This window comes from Impatiens glandulifera, chromosome 3 (genome assembly GCF_907164915.1).
Source record: "Impatiens glandulifera chromosome 3, dImpGla2.1, whole genome shotgun sequence".
NCBI lineage: Eukaryota > Viridiplantae > Streptophyta > Magnoliopsida > Ericales > Balsaminaceae > Impatiens > Impatiens glandulifera.
Window position 1 is genome coordinate 42,620,801 of NC_061864.1, and position 23,144 is coordinate 42,643,944.

Genomic DNA, 23,144 nt, shown 5'->3' on the forward strand with positions numbered 1-23,144 from the left:
GTTTTAGTAAATCAGTTGAATGAAAAAGTAGGCGACGAATTCACAATGAGTTAGAGGTAGGGTCATTATATTATAGTTTCAAATAAATTAAGTTCTACAAAGAGTTTGAAACATAAAACTTATCTACAAGAGTTTGTTTGATGAGGGAGAATTGTAATTGGCCATTAGAATTCTAATTTCAATTTCCATGGAATTGACATTGAATTACAATTCAATTCCTATGTTTGAAAACATTATAGAATTGTAATTCAATTCCAATTCCTATGTTTGGAAAATTATAAAATTGTAATTCAATTCCAATTTTTATGGTTGTAAAATAAAATATTGGTTCAAAAAGTTAACTTCTTAAATACGTTTTCACGTTTTTGGCACGTTTAATACATTTTTGACATGTTTAACACATTTAACACGTTTTTGACATGTTTAACACGTTTAACACGTTTAAACACGTTTTTGATATGTTTCACACTTAAAACACATTTTCACACGTTTAAACACGTTTTTGACATGTTTAACACGTTTTTCACACGTTTAACATGTTTTCACGTTTTTTGCACGTTAAGCATGTTTTTGACATGTTTAACACGTTTTACTCATTTTGACACGTTTAACACGTTTTTCACGTTTTAGCACGTTTTTCACGTTTTGCACGTTTAACACGTTTTTTACACGTTTTTTACATTTTTGGCACATTTAACACGTTTTTGATATTTTTAATTCGTTTTTTCACACGTTTTGATAAGATTAACACATTTTTCACGTTTTTGACACGTCTAACACGTTTTTGATAAGATTAACACATTTTTCACGTTTTTGACACGTTTAACACGTTTTTGACATGTTTAACATGTTTTTCACACGTTTTTGGCACATTTTACACATTTTTGGCATGTTTAACACTTTTTAACATGTTTAACACATTTTTGGCACGTTTAACACGTTTTTCACGTTTTTGGCACGTTTAACACGTTTTCACGTTTTTGGCATGTTTAACACATTTTAAACATGTCAGAAGTGTGTTAAACGGGCCAAAATGTATTAAACATGTCAAAATGTGGTAAATGTGCCAAAATTTATCAAACATGTTAAACGTGCCAAAAATGTGTTAAACATACCAAAACATGTTAAACGTGTCAAAAACGTGAAAACGTGTTAAACGTGCCAAAAACGTGATAAACGTGTTTAATGTGTTAAAAACGTGTTAAACATATCAAAAATGTAAAAAAACGTGTTAAACGTATAAAAAATATGTTAAACATGTCAAATAAGTGAAAAACTTATTAAACGTGCCAAAACGTGTTAAACGAGCCAAATATGTGAAAAAATTGTTAAACGTGCCAAAACGTCAAAAACGTGTTAAACATGTCAAAAATGTGGTAAACGTGATAAACGTGTCAAAACGTGTTAAACATGCAAAAAACATGATAAACGTGTTTAATGTGTTAAAGACGTGTTAAATGTGTCAAAAACGTGAAAACGTGTTAAACGTGTAAAAAATGTGTTAAACGTGCTAAATATATGAAAATTTTATTAAACGTGCTAAATATGTGAAAATTTTGTTAAACGTGCAAAATATGCTAAAATGTGAAAAACCTGTTAAAAACGTAAAAATTGTGTTAAACGTGTCAAAAACGTGTAAAACGTGTCAAGGACATGAAAAACGTTTTAAATGTGTCAAAAACGTGTTAAACGTTTCAAAAATGTGTTAAACGTGTCAAAACGTGTTAAAAATGTGAAAATCGTGTAAAAAATGTGTTAAATGTGTCAAAAACGTGTTAAACGTGTCAAAAATGTGTTAAACGTGCCAAAAACGTGTTAAACGTGTCAAAAACATGTTAAATATGTTAACAATGTGAAAATCGTGTCAAAAACGTGTTAAACGTGTCAAGTACGTGAAAAATGTGTTAAATGTGTCAAAAACGTGTTAAATATGTCAAAAACGCGTTAAACGTGCCAAAAACGTGTTAAACGTGCCAAAAACATGAAAACGTGTGAAAAAACGTATTAAACCTGTTAAAAATGTGTTAAACGTGTTTAATGTTTGAAAAACGTGTTAAACGTGTTAATTTGGAATTACAATTCCGACCTAAAAAGATTGAAATTGAGAACTCTCAAATTACACTATATTGAATTCCATTGGAATTCTAATTCCAAATCCAATTCCTAATATTAAAGTGTTTAACAAACATAAGAATTGGAATTGGACTCTCCAATTCCAATTCTAATGCCAATTCTAAGGTTATCAAACACACCCTAATATAATTTATATTCACATTCTTAACTAAATCACGTTAATATAGAGGGTTAAACAATTAGTGTCCATTTTATTGCGAAGTATCTTCTTCATATGTTTCATGACTGAAAATGTTCGCTCAATAGTAACTTTATAAAAATGTAATGTCAAGATAATATAAATCAATTTAGTCAACATAACGTAAGATTTTGATTGTCCACTTTTGATAAATTTTTCACACACCTCAACAAGTGTAGAAACTTTCAAGATTTTGCATGACATAAAGTTTTTAATGTACTAATTCATATTTCAAAACAATGATGTCTTGATTTGTAAATTTCTCATGATAAAACATTGTTGCAAACTTACAAATATCATAATTGTTAAATGAGTCGAATGAATGTTTTGAATCAATACTTGTATTAAGAGAAAAAAAAAAGTTTCATTGATAATTCATTAAATCAAGTATTTAACTCCAGCAAGATGAAATCTAAAATGCAAAATTAACAATTCAGATAAAAAAATAAACGAAGTCTTATGTAATAAACAAATAAATAGATGAAAAATAAAAAATTTCTCGACTATTTGGGTTCATGATCAATCTTTGCTACATTAAAAACATCAAAAACATCAAAGTGTTATTGATGTTCAACTGAATTTTATTGACAGAAACTATTGATCTTATATAGACAATCAATGTTAGGGACATCTGCATCCTTATCTCTTGCATTTATATAATGATCGCTAAGAGTTTTAATAACATTGCAAGTTGCAGAATACATACATATTAAACTTTTTAATTAGTCATGGTGAGAAGAGGAGTTCCTGCTCGTTGTGGTCGTCCTAAGAATTTAGAGTTAACGCAAATTTAAATTTTGGGAACCTTAAATAGTAAAAAAATTGAAATTTTAATAATATAAAATAAGAAATAAATAGTTAATATATTATAATATAAAAATAAGAGATTATAAAGGAAATAAAAAAAGATATATATTTAATATATTAAAGTAGAAAAATAATTAATAATATAATACTATTAAATATTAAAAAATGGGAACCCTATAAAAGTGGGGGTCCTATGCAACTGTATTGGTTGTCTTACCTTAGGACCAACCCTACTCGTTATAAATTATCAATCTGATTACCCCCACTTCCAGAACAACAATCTTCGGTTGCTAATTTGTGTTCAATTTCATTTTTTGTGCAATATGTTACTCAACAATACGAGTTTAGTGAGATCAGATCTTCTGCTACCGAATTGGGTGTTCCCCTGTTGCGGACCAATCAAAACTCAGCATTATTATTATATTAATAAATTAAAATTGGGTTGAAAGGAAAGAAAGAGAACCCGGAACCCGTATTTTATTTCGGGTTCAGTAGAAACAGAAATGAGTGAAGCTTCTTTCGCTTCACTCTGTTTTACATGACCATTGAAGAGACAGTTTACACTGTTTTACATAAGGTCACTCAGGTGAATATAAAATACATTCATGTAAAAGCAGTTTATATGATAGAAGTGAAGCAAACTTCACTTGATATTAAATTTGTAAGATATTTAAATGAATTTACTTTAATTATTTTATATGATTATATATTAAATATATATATATATATAAACATGTTCAAATATTTTTGTAATATATTTAAATAAATTTGTAAAACAAAATATTTTAAAATTTATTTGTAAAATATTTTTAAAAAAAATATTTAAATTATTTTATATTTTATATAATTATATATTAAATATATGTAAATGTTCATGTAAAACTACTAACACATTTATGTAAAAACATTTATACGTTAATGTAAAATCATTTATGCCTTCATTTAAGTCTGCAAAAAATATAAAAAAAAAAATAAGCGCTACCAGGTGAAGCTAGCTTCACCTGGGTATTATCAGCGCTCAAATGAGTGAAACAAGCACTACCAGGTGAAGTTTGCTTCACTCAATATTTACAGCGCTGATAGAAGTGAAGCAAACTTCACTTGATATTTACATTTGTAAGATATTTAAATTAGTTTATTTTAATTATTTTATATGATTATATATTAAATATATATATATATATAACAATATATTCAAAAAAAATTGTAATGTATTTAAATAAATTTGTAAAACAAAATATTTTAAAATTTATTTTTAAGATATTTAAAAAAAATTATTTAAATTATTTTATATTTTATATAATTATATATTAAATATATATAAATGTTCATGTAAAACCATTAACACATTTATGTAAAAATATTTATATGTTCATGTAAAAATATTTATGTCTTCATGTAAGTCTGCAATAGAATAAAAAAACAAGCGATATCAGGTGAAGCTTGCTTCACCTAGGTATTTACATCGCTCAAATGAGTGAAACAAGCACCATCAGGTGAAGCTTGCTTCACTCAATATTTACAGCACTGATAGAAGTGAAGTAAATTTCACTTGATATTTACATTTGTAAATATTTAAATTAATTTATTTTATATGATTATATAATAAATATATATATATATATATAACATGTTCAAAAATTTTTGTAATATATTTAAATAAATTTGTAAAACAAAATATTTTTAAATTTATTTGTAAGATATTTAAAAAAATTATTTAAATTATTTTATATTTTATATAATTATATATTAAATATATATAAATGTTCATGTAAAATCATTAACACATTTATGTAAAAAACATTTATATGTTCATGTAAAAACATTTATACCTTCATGTAAGTCTACAAAAAAATAAAAAAAAAAAAACAAGCACTACCAGGTGAAGCTTGCTTCACCTGGGAATTTACAGTGCTCAAATGAATGAAACAAGCACTACCAGGTGAAGATTGCTTCACTCAATATTTACAGCGCTGATAGAAGTGAAATAAACTTCACTTGATATTAAATTTGCAAGATATTTAAATAAATTTACTTTAATTATTTTATATGATTATATATTAAATATTTATATATAAAACAACATGTTTAAAATTTTTTGTAATATATTTAAATAAATTTGTAAAACAAAATATTTTAAAATTTATTTGTAAGATATTTAAAAAAATTATTTAAATAATTTTATATTTTATATAATTATATATTAAATATATATAAATGTTCATGTAAAATCATTAACACATTTATGTAAAAACATTTATATGTTCATGTAAAAGCATTTATACCTTCATGTAAGTCTGCAAAAAAACAAAAAAAAACAAGCACTACCAGGTGAAGCTTGCTTCACCTGGGGATTTACAGTACTTAAATGAGTGAAACAAACACTACCAGGTGAAGATTGCTTCACTCAATATTTACAGCGCTGATAGAAGTGAAACAAACTTCACTTGATATTAAATTTGCAAGATATTTAAATAGATTTACTTTAATTATTTTATATGATTATATATTAAATATTTATATATAAAACAACATGTTCAAATTTTTTTGTAATATATTTAAATAAATTTGTAAAACAAAATATTTTAAAATTTATTTGTAAGATATTTTTAAAAAAATATTTAAATTATTTTATATTTTATATAATTATATATTAAATATATGTAAATGTTCATGTAAACCCACTAACACATTTATGTAAAAACATTTATACGTTCATGTAAAAGCATTTATGCCTTCATGTAAATCTGCAAAAGAATAAAAAAACAAGCGCTACCAGGTGAAGCTAGCTTCACCTGGGTATTTACAGCGCTCAAATGAGTGAAACAAGCACTACCAGGTGAAGATTGCTTCACTCAATATTTACAACGTTGATAGAAGTGAAGCAAACTTCACTTGATATTAAATTTGTAAGATATTTAAATGAATTTACTTTAATTATTTTATATGATTATATATTAAATATATATATAAAACAACATGTTTAAATTTTTTTGTAATATATTTAAATAAATTTGTAAAACAAAATATTTTAAAATTTATTTGTAAGATATTTTAAAAAAAATATTTAAATTATTTTATATTTTATATAATTATATATTAAATATATGTAAATGTTCATGTAAAACCATTAACACATTTATGTAAAAACATTTATACGTTAATGTAAAAACAGTTATGACTTCATGTAAGTCTGCAAAAAATATAAAAAAAAAACAAGCACTATTAGGTGAAGCTTGCTTCACCTGGGTATTTACAGTGCTCAAATGAGTGAAACAAGCACTACCAGGTGAAGCTTGCTTCACTCAATATTTACAGCGTTGATAGAAGTGAAGCAAACTTCACTTGATATTAACATTTGTAAGATATTTAAATTAATTTATTTTAATTATTTTATATGATTATATATTAAATATATATATATATATATATATATATATATATATATAACAACATGTTCAAAAAAAAATTAATATATTTAAATAAATTTGTAAAACAAAATATTTTAAAATTTATTTTTAAGATATTTTAAAAAATATATATAAATATTTTATATTGTATATAATTATATATTAAATATTAAATATATATAAATGTTTATGTAAAACCATTAACACATTTACGTAAAAGCATTTATATGTTCATGTAAAAGTATTTATGTCTTCATGTAAGTCTTCAAAAGAATAAAAAAATAAAAACAAGATACCAGGTGAAGTTTGCTTCACCTTATAGCGCTTGTTTTTTTTATTCTTTTTGCAGATTTACATGAAGGCGTAAATGTTTTTACATGAACGTATAAATGTTTTTACATAAATATGTTAGTGGTTTTACATGAACATTTATATATATTTAATATATAATTATATACAATATAAAATAATTTAAATATATATATTTTCTAAATATCTTAAAAATAAATTTTAAAATATTTTGTTTTACAAATTTATTTAAATATATTAAAAAATTGAATATTTAGTTTTACAAATTCATTTAAATATTTTTACAAAATAATTTAAATATTTTACAAATTTAATATTAAGTGAAGTTTGCTTCACTTCTATCAACGCTGTAAATATTGAGTGAAGCAATCTTCACCTGGTAGTGCTTGTTTCACTCATTTGAGCGCTGTAAATACCCAGGTGAAGCTAGCTTCACTTGGTAGCGCTTGTTTTTTTATTCTTTTGCAGATTTACATGAAGGCATAAATGCTTTTACATGAACGTATAAATGTTTTTACATAAATGTGTTAGTGGTTTTACATGAACATTTACATATATTTAATATATAATTATATAAAATATAAAATAATTTAAATATTTTTTTAAAAATATCTTACAAATAAATTTTAAAATATTATGTTTTACAAATTTATTTAAATATATTAAAAAAAATTTGAACATGTTGTTTTATATATAAATATTTAATATATAATCATATAAAATAATTAAAGTAAATTTATTTAAATATCTTGCAAATTTAATATCAAGTGAAGTTTGTTTCACTTCTATCAGCGCTGTAAATATTGAGTGAAGCAATCTTCACCTGGTAGTGCTTGTTTCACTCATTTGAGCACTATAAATCCCCATGTGCTTGCTTCACCTGGTAGGGCTTGTTTTTTTTTTGCAGACTTACATGAAGGTATAAATGCTTTTACATGAACATATAAATGTTTTTACATAAATGTGTTAATGATTTTACATGAACATTTATATATATTTAATATATAATTATATAAAATATAAAATAATTTAAATAATTTTTTTAAATATCTTACAAATAAATTTAAAAATATTTTGTTTTACAAATTTATTTAAATATATTACAAAAAATTTTGAACATGTTATATATATATATATATTTATTATATAATCATATAAAATAAATTAATTTAAATATCTTACTAATGTAAATATCAAGTGAAGTTTACTTCACTTCTATCAGTGCTGTAAATATTGAGTGAAGCAAGCTTCACCTGGTGGTGCTTGTTTCACTCATTTGAGAGCTGTAAATACCCAGGTGAAGCAATCTTCACCTAGTAGCGCTTGTTTTTTTATTCTATTGCAGACTTACATGAAGACATAAATGCTTTTACATTAACATATAAATATTTTTACATAAATGTGTTAATGGTTTTACATGAAAATTTATATATATTTAATATATAATTATATAAAATATAAAATATAAAATAATTTAAATATTTTTTTAAAAATATTTTACAAATAAATTTTAAAATATTTTGTTTTACAAATTTATTTAAATATATTACAAAAAAAATTTGAACATGTTTATATATATATATATATTTAATATATAATCATATAAAATAATTAAAGTAAATTCATTTAAATATCTTACAAATTTAATATCAAGTGAAGTTTGCTTCACTTCTATCATATAAACTGCTTTTACATGAATGTATTTTATATTCACCTGAGTGAATATATATCAATCAGTTTTACATGGACAACCTTATGTAAAACAGTGTAGACTGTCTCTTCAATGGTCATGTAAAATAGAGTGAAGCGAAAGAAACTTCACTCATTTCTGTTTCTGCTGAACCCGGAATAAAATACGGGTTCCGGGTTCTCTTTCTTCCTTTCAACCCAATTTTAATTTATTAATATAATAATAATGCTGAGTTTTGATTGGTCCGCAACAGGGGAACACCCAATTCGGTAGCAGAAGATCTGGTCTTGAGTTTAGTAGAAGTGACAATATTGTCCAAATAAAAAAAGAATTCTCAAATAACACTAAAGAATTCTCAAATAACACTATAAGGGTGTGTTTGGTAATCCTGAAATTAGTATTGAAATTAGAATTGGAGGGTCTAATTCTATTTTTTATGTTTGGTAGACACTTTAATATTAAAAATTGGAATTGAAATTAAAATTCCAATGGAATTCAATATAATGTAATTTTATAGTTCTCAATTCCAATCTTTTTAGGTCGGAATTGTAATTCCAATTTTTTTTTTTACTTAATTTAACACGTTTTTAACTCATTTAACAAATATTTTATTCATTTAACATATTTTGACTCGCTTAATACATTTTTAGTTTTAATAAGCATGTAACTCGTTTTAATTCATTTCACACGTTTTAACACGCATAACACGTTTAGGGACGTTTGACACGTTTATGGCACATTTAACACGTTTTTGGCACGTTTAAAATGTTTTCATGTTTTTTACACGTTTAACACGTTTTTCACGTTTTGGTACGTTTTGACACATTTTCCACGTTTTTGGCACGTTTAACACGTTTATGTCACGTTTAACATGTTTTTAACACATTTAATGTTTTCACGTTTTTGACATGTTTAACATGTTTGTACATGTTTAACACGTTTTTGGAATGTTTTACATGTTTTTGACACGTTTAACATGTTTTTGACACGTTTAACACGTTTAACACGTTTGCCATATTTTGACACGTTTTTCATGTTTTTGACACATTTAACACGTTTTTGACACGCTTTGGCACATTTTTCACGTTTTGGCACGTTTTTCACGTTTTGGTACGTTTAACACGTCTTTGACATGTTTCACATATTTTTCATGTTTTGATACATTTTTGGCACATTTAACACGTTTTTCACATATTTTGCACGTTTAACATGTTTAACACGTTTTCACACATTAAACACATTTATCGTGTTTTTACCATGTTTAACACGTTTATCACACGTTTAACATTTTTCACATTTTTGGCAAATTTAATATGTTTTTTACATGTTTAACACGTTTTGACACATTTAACATGTTTTTCACATTTTTGGCACGTTTTGGCATGTTTAACACGTTTTTGGCACGTTTAACACACTTGTAACACATTTAATATTTTTGCTTCGTTTTATAAATGTGTCAAAAGTGCCAAGATGTGTTAAATGTACCGTTAAACATGTCAAAACATGTTAAACGTGCCAAAACATGTTAAATGTGCCAAAAATGTGTTAAACGTGCCAAAAACGTATTAAAACTTGTCAAATGTGTTAAATGTGCCAAAACATATTAAATTTGGCAAAATGTGTTAAATGTGTTAAACGTGCTAAAAATGTGAAAAAAATGTCAAAACGTGTTAAATGTGCTAAAAACATGTTTAATGTGCTAAAAATATGTTAAACGTGCCAAAAATATGTTAAACTTGTCAAAATGTATTAAACGTACCAAAAATGTGTAAAATGTGTGAAAAATATGTTAAATGTGCCAAAAACGTGAAAAATATGTTAAACGTGTGAAAAACGTGTTAAACATGTGAAAAACATTTTAAACGTGTTAAACATGTTAAAAACGTATTAAATATATCAAAAACGTGTTAAACGTGCCAAAAATGTGTTAAACTTGTCAAAACGTGTGAAAAACATGTTAAACGTATTAAAAAAAATCAAAATGTGGTAAACATGCAAAAAACGTGAAAAATGTGTTAAACTTGTCAAAACGTGTGAAAAACATATTAAACGTATCAAAAATGTCAAAAACGTGTTAAACATGCCAAAAACGTAAAAAATATGTTAAATGTGTGAAAATATGTTTTAAGTTTGAAAACGTGTTAAACGTGCCAAAAACGTGAAAAACCTTTTAAATGTGTGAAAATATGTTTTAAGTTTAAAAACGTGTTAAACATGTCAAAACGTGTTAAATATGTAAAAAACGTGTTGAACGTATTAAACATGTCAAAATCGTGTTAAATATGTCAAAAACATGTTAAATGTGCCAAAAACGTGAAAACATATTTAAGAAGTTAACATTTTGAACCGATATTTTATTTTTGAATTTAAGAAGTTAAATTGTTGAACCGATATTTTTATTTTTAATATATTAAGTTAACTTGTTAAACTGATATATTTTCAATAAAAATCGAAATTTAAAAAAATCTTTTTACGAGCTATCTTAATTAGTTTTGTCCAAGTAATATTTTTATAAAATAGATAATATATATTAAAATTATTTTTATTATATTATATTTTACTAACATAGAAATTGAGATTAAATTACAATTCTATAATTTTCCCGAACATAATAATTGAGATTGAATTACAATTCTATAATTTTTCTAAACATAGAAATTGAATTGTAATTTAATGTCAATTATCATAGAATTGGAATTGAGATTTCAATACCAATTCCAATTCCACTTATTCAAACATACCTTAATATCTTTAGATATAGAAACTAATGTGAGTTGTAATCGATGTGAAAAGAATAAATATAATATACATATATAAAAACTCTAAAAATAATGTCTGAATATATATATATATATATATATATATATATATATATATATATATATATATATTTTTAATTTAAAGATCATTATGGATAAAAATATTTGATATCTCTTTATTTGGATTTGGTGAAGTAGTGTCACTGTCACTTTTAAGACAAATTATTTTTTCAAAATTTCATTTTTGTCCACAAACTTTAATATATTTATATATATATGGTCATTTGTTCGTCTAGATATATCTTATACTTTATCAACAATAATTCAAAAGGATTATCTCCAAAGGCAAGGTTAAGTGGCTTGTAATCATAATATGTAAAATATATTTTTTCAATTTTGTGGAGCGATGTATTGTGTATTTTTTTTTTTGTTGGAGATTCTCAAAGTACAACTTTATCAAATTTTTACTCATTTTTGTAAAATCTTTCACCAATTCAATAATAATATTCCCATGATTAGACGAAGATAAAGATTCATCGTTAAATGCCTACAATTAGATGAAGATAAAAATGCATCGTTATCTCTAAATGCACATAGATCCTTTAGCGAACAGATATATTTGAAGTCCTCAAAAGTAAATATTTTTTTTTTCTTTAGATTGAGATTTTATCCTACTATTAATATATGGCTGGTTTGATTTAACGTTTATAAGCTGAGTATGAGCGTTTGCGTAATAAACTGCTACAATAACTTTGTGTAATAAGCAGGGAGGGACCTAAGATTTCGAACTGGGGTGGGCTTGAAAAAAAATTTAGGGTGAACTTACAATAATAACGAGAAAATTTTGAAAAAACAAATATATATAAAAGTAAAATTTTACCATTTTTTTAATAATCAGATAAAAAAACAATGAATTATATTAAAAATTTTTAAGAAATTAAGAGTAATGTCATATTTCTACAGTAAAAAAAAAAATTTGGGTGGGCTTCAGCCCACCCGAGCCCCTACATAGATTCGTCCCTGGTAATAAACTCACGCAAAAATTATAATCAAACATTTTTGCGTTTAAACTCAATTTTCTCTCTACCTCCCTCCTTAGCGTTAAAGATTATAATCTCATCGTTTTTCTCTCTCATCAATTTTAAATATATTTTAATTCATTCTCTCTCATCTATTTCATTCATTTTTAATCATTTTATTCATTCTCTCTCATCAATTTAATTTCTCTTTAATCATTTTATTCATTTTCTTTCATTATTTCATCTATTTATAATATTTTTATATATTTATATAAAACTATTATAGTAGAAAAACATACATTTAAATATATTTTTATTTATTATTTATAATATATGTATCTTAATATATAAAATAAGAGTAATGATAGGGAACGCAAATGTGGGGCCGCGAATGTCCGCGAAAATAGAATATTCCTTTAAACACCAAATATTTTTTCTCCTTTTACTAATTATTTTTTTTTCTACTTCTATCGATTAATTTATCCTGTTATCACAATTAATTATTTTATTAATTTTTTTTTGATATTTATTATCTCTTATTTAACTGGTAAAATAACTCAACACTTTACAACTTGTATTTATTAATTAATTTATTTTTTCACTAAATTTTAATTTTTTAAATTCTAAATTCTAAACCCTAAATTTTAAACCCTAAATTTTAAACCCTAAATACTAAACCCTAAATCATCAACTCTAATTAATATATTGTTTAGTTGAATTATGAATTTATCTCTTTTATTTTTTTTATATTTTTATGATTTTTCAATTCTTTTATTTATCAAATATTTTTTATTTATTTTTATGTCCTCTTTTTTCTTTTTCTCAGTATTTTTTTGTAATCACTTATTAATATTTTTTTTAGTTTTATTATTTATAAATGTTTATCTAATATTTCTATTCTCATGTTAATTATTTTCTCTCTATAATTGGTGACTAATTATTAATAAATTATTTTTTTCACTCATTTCTTTGATAAATTCATAATTCAACTAAACTAATTAGGGTTTAGGATTTAGAGTTTAGGGTTTTTTTTGAGAACGCTGGGTTCCGCTACTCCCAAACATACTTAACCAATTAACCAGGCGCAGAACTTGCCGCCTGACGGGCTCGAACCCAGGACCTCATGGAGGCCTGGGGGATATCCACCTCTTGTTGCCGAGTTTAGGGTTTATGATTTAGAGTCTAGGGTTTAAATAAATTAATTAGTGAGATAAATATTAATTAGTGTTTAGGATTTAGAGTTTAGGGTTTAAATAAATTAATTAGTGAGATAAATAAAGAGATATTAATTAGGGTTTAGGATTTAGAGTTTAGGATTTAGGGTTTAGAGTTTAGGGTTTAAATTAATTAGTTAGATAAATTAATTGATTAGTGAGAGAGAAAGAAAGATAAATTAATTAATTCGTAGAAGAGGTAGAGAGATAAATTAATTTATAGGAAAAAAGCTCACTTAGACGTATGTACTTGTACAACTAACTCATTTAGACGTATGTACTAATAAAAGATCATTTAAACATATGTACTATCAAAAATTGGCTCAATTAGCCTCTTTTTAACCATGGTTAACTTTTATTTTTAAATTTATATATTTATTAATTAAATATTAATATATTTTCTCTTTCCTTCTTTTTCATTAATTAAACCAGGTAATTTATTTTATTCTTAATTTTTTTTATTATTTTAATATTAATTTCTCTTTTATATGTTATCTTCCATTTTTATTAGTTTTTATTTCTCATATTGCTTAAATGCTCATTTTTGAAAAATATTTAACAACTTATTTATAAATTTTATGTTTTACTGTAATATTTTATTGAACAATTTTTTTTATTTAATTTAATATAAACAAAAATAAAATTAATAATTTTTTGTTTAATTTTATTCACGACTTATAGTAGTAAGTGCATTGTTTTGTCTAATATTTTATTATTACTGGGTTTGATGAATGAGTTTGTATTATTATCCAATTTTTAATTCTTAATTAATTTATTTTTGTGTTGAAGAATTTATATTGTTGAAAGAATTTTCATTATTAAAAGGATTTTCATTGTTATATTCAATCATTAGACCAAACAATTTTAAAATATTAATAAACTATGTGAATATAAGAAAGAAGAAAAAATATAAAGTTAAAATAATTAATGATGAATGCTCATATATATATATATAAAATAAAATTAAAATATTCAATAATAAATGTTCATATAGAAATAATAAAAAAGACAAAAAAAATAGAGGGTTCATTTATTAGTAATAAATGAAAAGGAATGAGAGAGAAAATATATTAATATTTAATTATTAAATATATAAATTAAACAATAAAAATTAATTATGGTTTACTAAAAGAGGCTAAATGAGCCAATTTTTGATAGTACGTACGTTTAAATGACCTTTTATTAGTACATACGTCTAAGTGAGCTAGTTGTACAAGTACATACGTCTAAGTGAGCTTTTTTCCTAATTTATAAGATGAGAGAGAATATTCAGTGTTTAAACAGAATATTCTGTTTTCGCGGACATTCGCGCCCCAGATTCGCGTTCCCTATCATTACTCATAAAATAATTAAGAAAAATATAAAATATAATACATTATGATTTTTTTAATTATAATTAAAATTTTAGAAATTAAACTTGCCTTCATTATCTAAAAGTATCAAATTACAATTGATTGAAATAAATGATAATACGAATAGGGTGAGAGCCCTCAAAATTAAATGGACAATTGAAATATTAGATGAGGAAGAGTGTGGAAATGTGAAAATATATATAATATAATAATTTATTTTTTATTCATATCATTTATTTTAGAATATATTATTTTTTAATTTAAATCATTTATTAATATTTAAAATTATATATTAACAAAAAATACTTATAAAAATTAATATATTAATATAATTTATTTGAAATATATATTATTTTTTTAATTTAAATCATCTATTAATATTTTAAAATTAAATTAATAACATATATAAAATTAATTATAAAATAATATTAATATAAAAAAATTAAGCTGAGCGTATAAACTGAATCTAACATATTCAAACCTAACGTTAATAAGTTGAGAATAAACTGAATCAAACTAGCTCATAGTGTGAGGATCCATCAAATTTTCAGACCTATAGTATGAAGCGAAAAAATTGTACAATCAATATTAACAAAAAAATAATCAAACAAACTTTAACCAAAAAAATAAAATATATTATAATAAATGCCTTCTTAATTATTAATTATAATATCCTCTAATTTATTTACTCCTGTAATAAGTTGATTCACAGATTTCTTTATTACTTTCAAAGTTTATATTAAACTCTAAACCTTTTACTCTAAATAAATACTAAGTTTGGTTTGTAAATAAAAAAATTCACTTGTTATAGGTTTGGGTATTTAAATAAACTTATTAAAAATATTGATTAATAATAATTTTGATTTTTTTTATATTAAACTCTAAACTTCTTAATTATTAATTATAATATCCTCTAATTTATTTCCTCCTTTAATAAGTTGATTCACAGATTTCTCTATTGCTTTCAAAATTTATATTAAACTTTAAACATTCAATTCTAAACTATAAATACTGGTTTGTAAATGAAAAAATCCACTTGTTATAAGTTGGGTATTTAAATAAACTATTAAAATATTGATTAATAATAATTTTAATTTTTTTTATATTAAACTCTAAACTATAAATACTAAGTTTGGTTTGTAAATGAAAAAATCCACTTGTTATAGGTTTGGGTATTTAAATAAACTTATTAAAATATTAGTTAATAATAGTTTTGATTTTTTTTAAAAAAAAAATAAACTTAAAAAAATAATGATATAATAGTTTTTTAGATGAAATAAATAATATTTTATTGATTAATAAATTGAATTAGATAATTGACTATATTATATTTATTGGGCATTAATTATTAGCATTAAAAAATTTCAATATTACATTTTTTAATATATATATACATAATTAGTAATATTATATTTTAATTAATTTGTTGAGATTAAATTGAATAACTAATTTATTTATCTCTTTATTTTTTATTAGTCTTTTGTTTGATTTGATTTTGAGTTTATTTCAAATAGTTTTTTTTTAATGTCCTTTAATTTATTTGAAAATATTTAATTTGATAATTAAAATGTGACAAATAATATAAAATAGAATATTCATAATGACAAGAAAATATGAGTTTATGTAGAGATTTTTAACATTTAAATTGTGGCAAACATAGAAAATAACACTTCGGTAATATTGTGAAGCAATACTACCGATCCAAATTCAGGGAGCCAGTGGAAACTATGCCACACTTCTAAGCATCATAACTTGTTAAACCAATTATTCACTTTTAATGAATGAGCTATTGTTGGAAAGCCCTCTGAACCAGCTTTCCAATGATATCAAATAGATCTCCCGGTTCATTACCTAATTAGTATTAAAATTCTTCAAATAAATGTAAGATTATTTTTAAAAAAAAATATTTTTTATTACATTACTGAATTATAATAAAATATTATCATTTTTAATTATATAAATAATAATATATTTTTAAAATATAAAATTAATATATATATATCAACCAAACTAATAATTAAAAATAAAATTTAAAATTAAAAATCACTTTTAGTTATACTTGTGCATACCAAAACAAATAAAAATGCATTTAGAATTACCAATAGAAAAATAGTTCATTCAAAAACTGAAACGTTTAATAGAAAAAAACAGTTTAACTAGAACCATTAGAACTGATAAACTGGTAAATGAAACTGTTAGTTATTAGTTCGATTATTGACTTTTATTAGGATAAAATCCTAAAAATATTAATTTGAAACAAGCCCGAACACTTTTTTGTTTTTGATAAAATTATTTTTTTTAAAAAATAATTAGGAAGAAAATTTAAAAGAGAAAATGAACGAAGGGAAAAATGAATGGAATAAAAAAAACAATAATAAAATTTCTTTTCATGTAAGCTCACTCCTTATAAACAAATTACCAAGCTAATGTTAATATAGATTTATATGTTTAAATTAAAAATACTTACTTTAAAACAAAATATTCATCAAATATTTAACATAACAGTTCAGATCTTCTGCTACCGATTGCCGTGTTTCCCCTGTGGCGCACCAATCAGATTGCAGCATTATTAATTTAATAATAAATCAATCTGGGCAGGAGACGGAGGGAGGAGAAATCCGTAATTCGGGTTTAGGCCCGGGTTCACACAAGACGCCGTTAACGGAAGCGCCCGTTACGCCAGGAAATAATATAATATTCAGATAATACCCAGATAAGATATCTTCGCTCTGATCTACACGCCCGTTCCATGACCCTCATGTAAACCCCGCATACCCACCCATGAGAAGAACGCCTGCCGTTCATGAAAATACACTTACACGTCCATGTAAAGACCGAATTGACAGTCATATATATTACGTTTTTTAAATATTAATTTAATTTATAAATAACACAGGCAGCGATATAATATTCGCTTCAAGTAATTCAATCTTTTATTTTCTTGGATTTTTTTTTTATTTTTTTTATTTCATTTTTTTGCCTCGAGACTCTCTGGAGCGAAGATATATTTGCTTCAATTCATTCTAATAAAAACCTCATGTACAAACCCACCTACCCACCCATGAGAAGGACCGCTTGACTACCATGTAAAGACACTTACCCGTCTATGTGAAGACCAAAATTACATGGATTTTATATTTCCGTTTATTAAATATTAATTCAATTAATTGAAGATGACATGCAGCAACCGAACAAATCTTCGCCTCAATTACCGGCTAGGTTTTTTTTCATATTTTTTTTTTATTTTTTTTTTTGCCTGGAGACTCTCTGGAGCGAAGATATATTTGCTTCAATTCATTCTAATAAAAACCTCATGTAAAACCCCCTACCCACCCATGAGAAGACCGCTTGACTACCATGTAAAGACACTTACCCGTTTATGTGACACCAAAATTACATGGATTTTTATATTTCCGTTTATAATATAATTCAATTAATTGAAGATGACATGCAGCAACCGAACAAATCTTCGCCTCAATTTACCGGCTAGTTTTTTTTTCCTATTTTTTTTTTATTTCTTTTTTTTTGCCTGGAGACTCTCTGGAGCGAAGATATATTTGCTCAACATTAATTCATTACTTTTTTTCTTTATTTCATTTTTTCGCTGGAAAAGAACATTGTTCGCCTAGACCATGTTCCATGTAAAATGGATTGAATAGTCGCTTCGCGAGAGAACACTTATTCGCCCCTAGTCCCTGTGTCATGTTACATGGAATGAATAGTACGCTTTTCGAAAGAAGACATGTTCGCACCCGTTACATGAATATATATACCCCTAATATGATATTTTATTATCATTTCCCGCCCGATTCATCTCTATCTCTTCCTGCCTCCTTTTTCACGGCGATTCGTAACCGGCTCCCCGTCCGACCAGAGACCTGAATCCACATCTTCACGACTCCACAATGGTACGTATTCCTGACTAGTAGCTTTTAATATTTAGGATTATGGAACTACTACACTAGATGTCTGTTATGGATGTTGTTGTCTCTTTAATCTTTTGGAAACCCTACTCTCAAAATGTTACCTTGACTGTAAATCAATGTTATTTAGGAAACTTACCTAGTGTTGTGTTTTGTGATATTATTTCCCTGAAACCCTAGTACATACTCACAAAGACCGTTTTTTTTTTTCATAGCACAACGTGCAGGCTGCCTCAGCATCCGTCCAAAACTTTGGCAAAGATTGGATTTTATGCCCAAATCAATTAACAAGTGAAGAGATATACTCTTCGTTTACATTTCTCCCTTTTTTGTCCATATTGTTTAGTTTTCACCTGTTTAACTGAAATATTTATGATTTTCTTAAACAGCACTTGATGCAACAATATGCTAACACATGTGGTGCCACGGTGTCAATGACTGGCGAGACGATGTTACCCACGTCATAGCATCCACCGATTCTAATGGTGGATGCGGTCGCACTATCAAAGTATTGAAGGGCATATTGAACGGGAGTTGGGTCCTTACCATTGATTGTGAGACTCTGTTATCTTAACCCTTTACTGTTAACTCAATATTCATTTTCCACATATATGAAACCTAAAACACCTATTGCTTTTATACAGGGATAAAATCATCAATCAGATTTAACTGTTACGTGGGACGAGGAACCATACGAGGTGCAGCGAGATAATCATGGGACTGTGGGCGGTCCAAGAGCTGGCAGAATGCGTTATTTGAACAATGTAAGTTTTGTCTTATTCCCTCCTCCATATGATAGTTCAATTGTCCATCATTACTATAATGTATTGTATTTTCTTTCAGCTTGCCCAAACTCTTCGAGCGTTACACCTTCATATTTGCGAGGGGGAATTCATCCCGCTTACAAACTTGATCTTATGGGGTTTGTATTGCTGGAGGAGGTACAACTAAAGAAATGGAGAATCCATTTGTCGAGCCCGAGGACGACAAAACTATAGTTTTATACGACAAGTCTAGGCACGATGTTAATGAACTTGTTTGGGTATTTGAGGCAGAGAATCCTCTGAAAGACATATTTGGATGTGTTTGGTGTTCCTCACACAAGCTTGCTAGAATCCATTGCTGCTTGTGATTGGCAGCCTTTGTTTTTGTAAGAGACATGTGTTGGTTTAATTTTTTACTTAATATTTGAATATTTTGCATTCTTGAAAATTCAATGTCATATTTGATTTCAGAATTATGTTTTTGTTCTTCGAATTGTTTTTTTTTTAAACATCAGCCTTATATTTAACTAAATCTTGAAACATTAACAAATACTGTATAAATTGAAGTATAAATTTGATAAATAATTAATATTTTTTAAAACTACTGTCAAAATAATATTTGTGAAACATTTGTCAAAACAATAATGTGAAGAAATATTCGCTTACTGATTGTATTGGATTTATTAATTTAATTCATAATAATTTTTGTCATTTAATTATTAAAATGAATAATTTTTTTTAACAAGTCACCTCACCGCCACCCTAACACAGGTTTCATTAAATGCTGCATGCAGCAAGCCATGCTACTAAGCTAGACAACTTTGTACTCTTCTCCTCTCTCTACTGTACGACCATTCTTCGCCGGAGTTATACTACATGGTCTACCATCGACCTCTCCTTCGCCGGAGACTTCATTATAATATCAATCCGTCTTCCTAAATTATAAAATGGTTTGTTTTGGAATGTCATCTATACCTCCTTTACTTTTCTTTCCCAACCTTTTCTCATGTTTTTTGAAATCACGACATGAAAAGGTCATGTTCTTTTTGATTATCAGGGAAGGAATACGTATCAGCGAGAATGATATGGACGAGAGTGAGGGTATGAGAGTGATGATCTTGATACAGCAGTAGTTGAAGTTAATAAATGAGTTTTCATTCTGGAATTGACATCAATACATACCACAGGTAGGTGCATTACATGTTGCGAGGATATCTTCGTTATGAATTGGCAAACATATAGTGAAGAAGATATCTTCGTCTCGGATATTAAAAATATGGATTGCACCAAAAAATAACATAAGAAGATATCTTCGTTTCGGATATTAAAAATATGGATTGAACCAAAAAATGAACATAAGAAGATATCTTCGTTTATGAATTTCAAAATTTACAGTGAAGAAGATATCTTCGTCTCGGATATTAAAAATATGGATTGAACCAAAAAATAAAATAAGAAGATATCTTCGTTTATGATTTTGAAAATGTAGAGTGGCGAGGATATCTTCGTTTATGAATTTAAAAACATATAGTGAAGAAGATATCTTCGTCTCGGATTTCCAAAATATGGATTGCACCAAAAATGAACATAAGAAGATATCTTCGTTTAAGAATATTTAAACACACGGTTAAGAAAACATCCTCGTTTATGATTTTTAAAAAAATCGGTACAAGAAGACACATCAAACATCAATACATTATAACTCCATACATTAAGATCTGAACTGCCTTCCATACATTAAGATCTGAATTGCATTATAAGTTATAAATCAATATCAAACATCCATACATTAAAAAATGTGAATTGACCTGTGTAAACATAAGAATTACTGTACAAGTATAATTCCGTGTAAGACATAAAAATCCCTAATATCTTGATCTAATTGCAGTCTTTATCTTGAACCTATTGACATTGTGCTCAGACATAAGAATTCTGTATAAATATTTAATCCTCAACGTACTCAAAGCTTCTTCGGCCTTCAAAAGAACAAGAGAAAGTATAAGAACATCTAAAATTGTTCAATGTCATCTACTAAAAATTAGATATGGTAGGAATCTTACATTATTTTCGTTGATGTCAATAGACCAATTCTTCGCCGTTCCTCTATATGTTTCCATATGTCTCATTAAGTATACACCGCAGTCTGTCTTGTTTGTTCTGTCTTGCCAGTCCAGCTTTGGGGCCGTTATCCTGTATTTTTTAACCTTGGCAGCCATTCGTTCCATGCCTTGACTTAACAAGAATTTCACAAAACAATCGAGTTGTTTACTCAAAGTGACATACTTGTCCAAAATTTTCATTCCATGAGGACGGCCGGAGTTGTCAAGTACAACGATTTTGGAGTCCTTAATATTCACACAAACAAGGAAGAAATGTCGGGAAAAGACAACGGGTAGGAATATCTGCAAAAAGAACACAAACATTTATTACTTTATTGCATATTCTTTACTTGGAATTGAGGGATATGTACAGACCACGTCAGCGAAGATGAGGTCTTCTTTTGTGATTTGGTAGTTCCTCATGTCTTCTTCAATGGATTGGGAAAATAAGGTGGCATCATGCTCCATATTAACCTGCAAAATAAGGGCAGAGCATCAAAGTCATGAACATTGAAGGATACATAGCAAAAAAAAAGCAGTTCATGCACTTACATGTGAACATGATGAGAAACAAATTATTCTTGGTTCATGCCTTGGCAACCTACGGCATTTGAAGTGCACAATTATGGACCAAGCGTCAATCACTTCGCTCGAAATTTCGCGACCCATTTGCATTGAACGAAGTAATTGACGGGTAATATTACCAGGTGCACCTTCGTACAGAACGTCACTGAAAAATACATTCATTTAGAAGACCATAACTAAATAATTTCATTTTTAAAAATTATAAAAAAATGAGAACTAACTTACGTTGGAGGCAGGTCTTCATCAAACACAAAATCGGCTAATCTCTGCTCCTTGTTGGTTATTTTGTGGTCCAACATATCAGCAACCTGTTGCATGTAGGGGGATCGAAGGTGCACAGGAATTTTTTGAGATCTTCCTCTTAGGATATTCTTTAATGTTGATGCGTCCCCCCCCCATCACCTTCATCTTCATCTTCAGAAGATTCAACGGCCTTAGAAGCCTCAACCTGTTGCTGGCCATCACCATGATCAGTTGGTGCAACAGACTGACCTTGGGGTTCCTCAACATTTTCCTTCCCTGCACCATGATCATTTTGTTCAAAATGATGAGATTTGGGTACCTCAACCTGTTGCTTGCCTTCACCATGATCACTTGGTGCAACAGACTGAGCTAGGGGTTCCTCAACATTTTCCTTCCCTGCCCCCTGATCATTTGGATTTTCAGGCGGAGATTTTGGTTCATCAACCTGTTCCTTCACTTCAACCTGATCATCGTCTTCAACAGTGGTTGTCTGCACTTTGTGTGCCCCATCCGGTTCCTTGCATTCACCCTCATGATCAGTTGGTTCAACAATGGGTGAGTCATCTTTGTTGGGCAGAAATGAATCCTCATGTTCGTCCTGCTGAGGAGGGGGTGACTTGGCTTGACTGTGATGAAATACAGCCTCTACATCTTCCGGT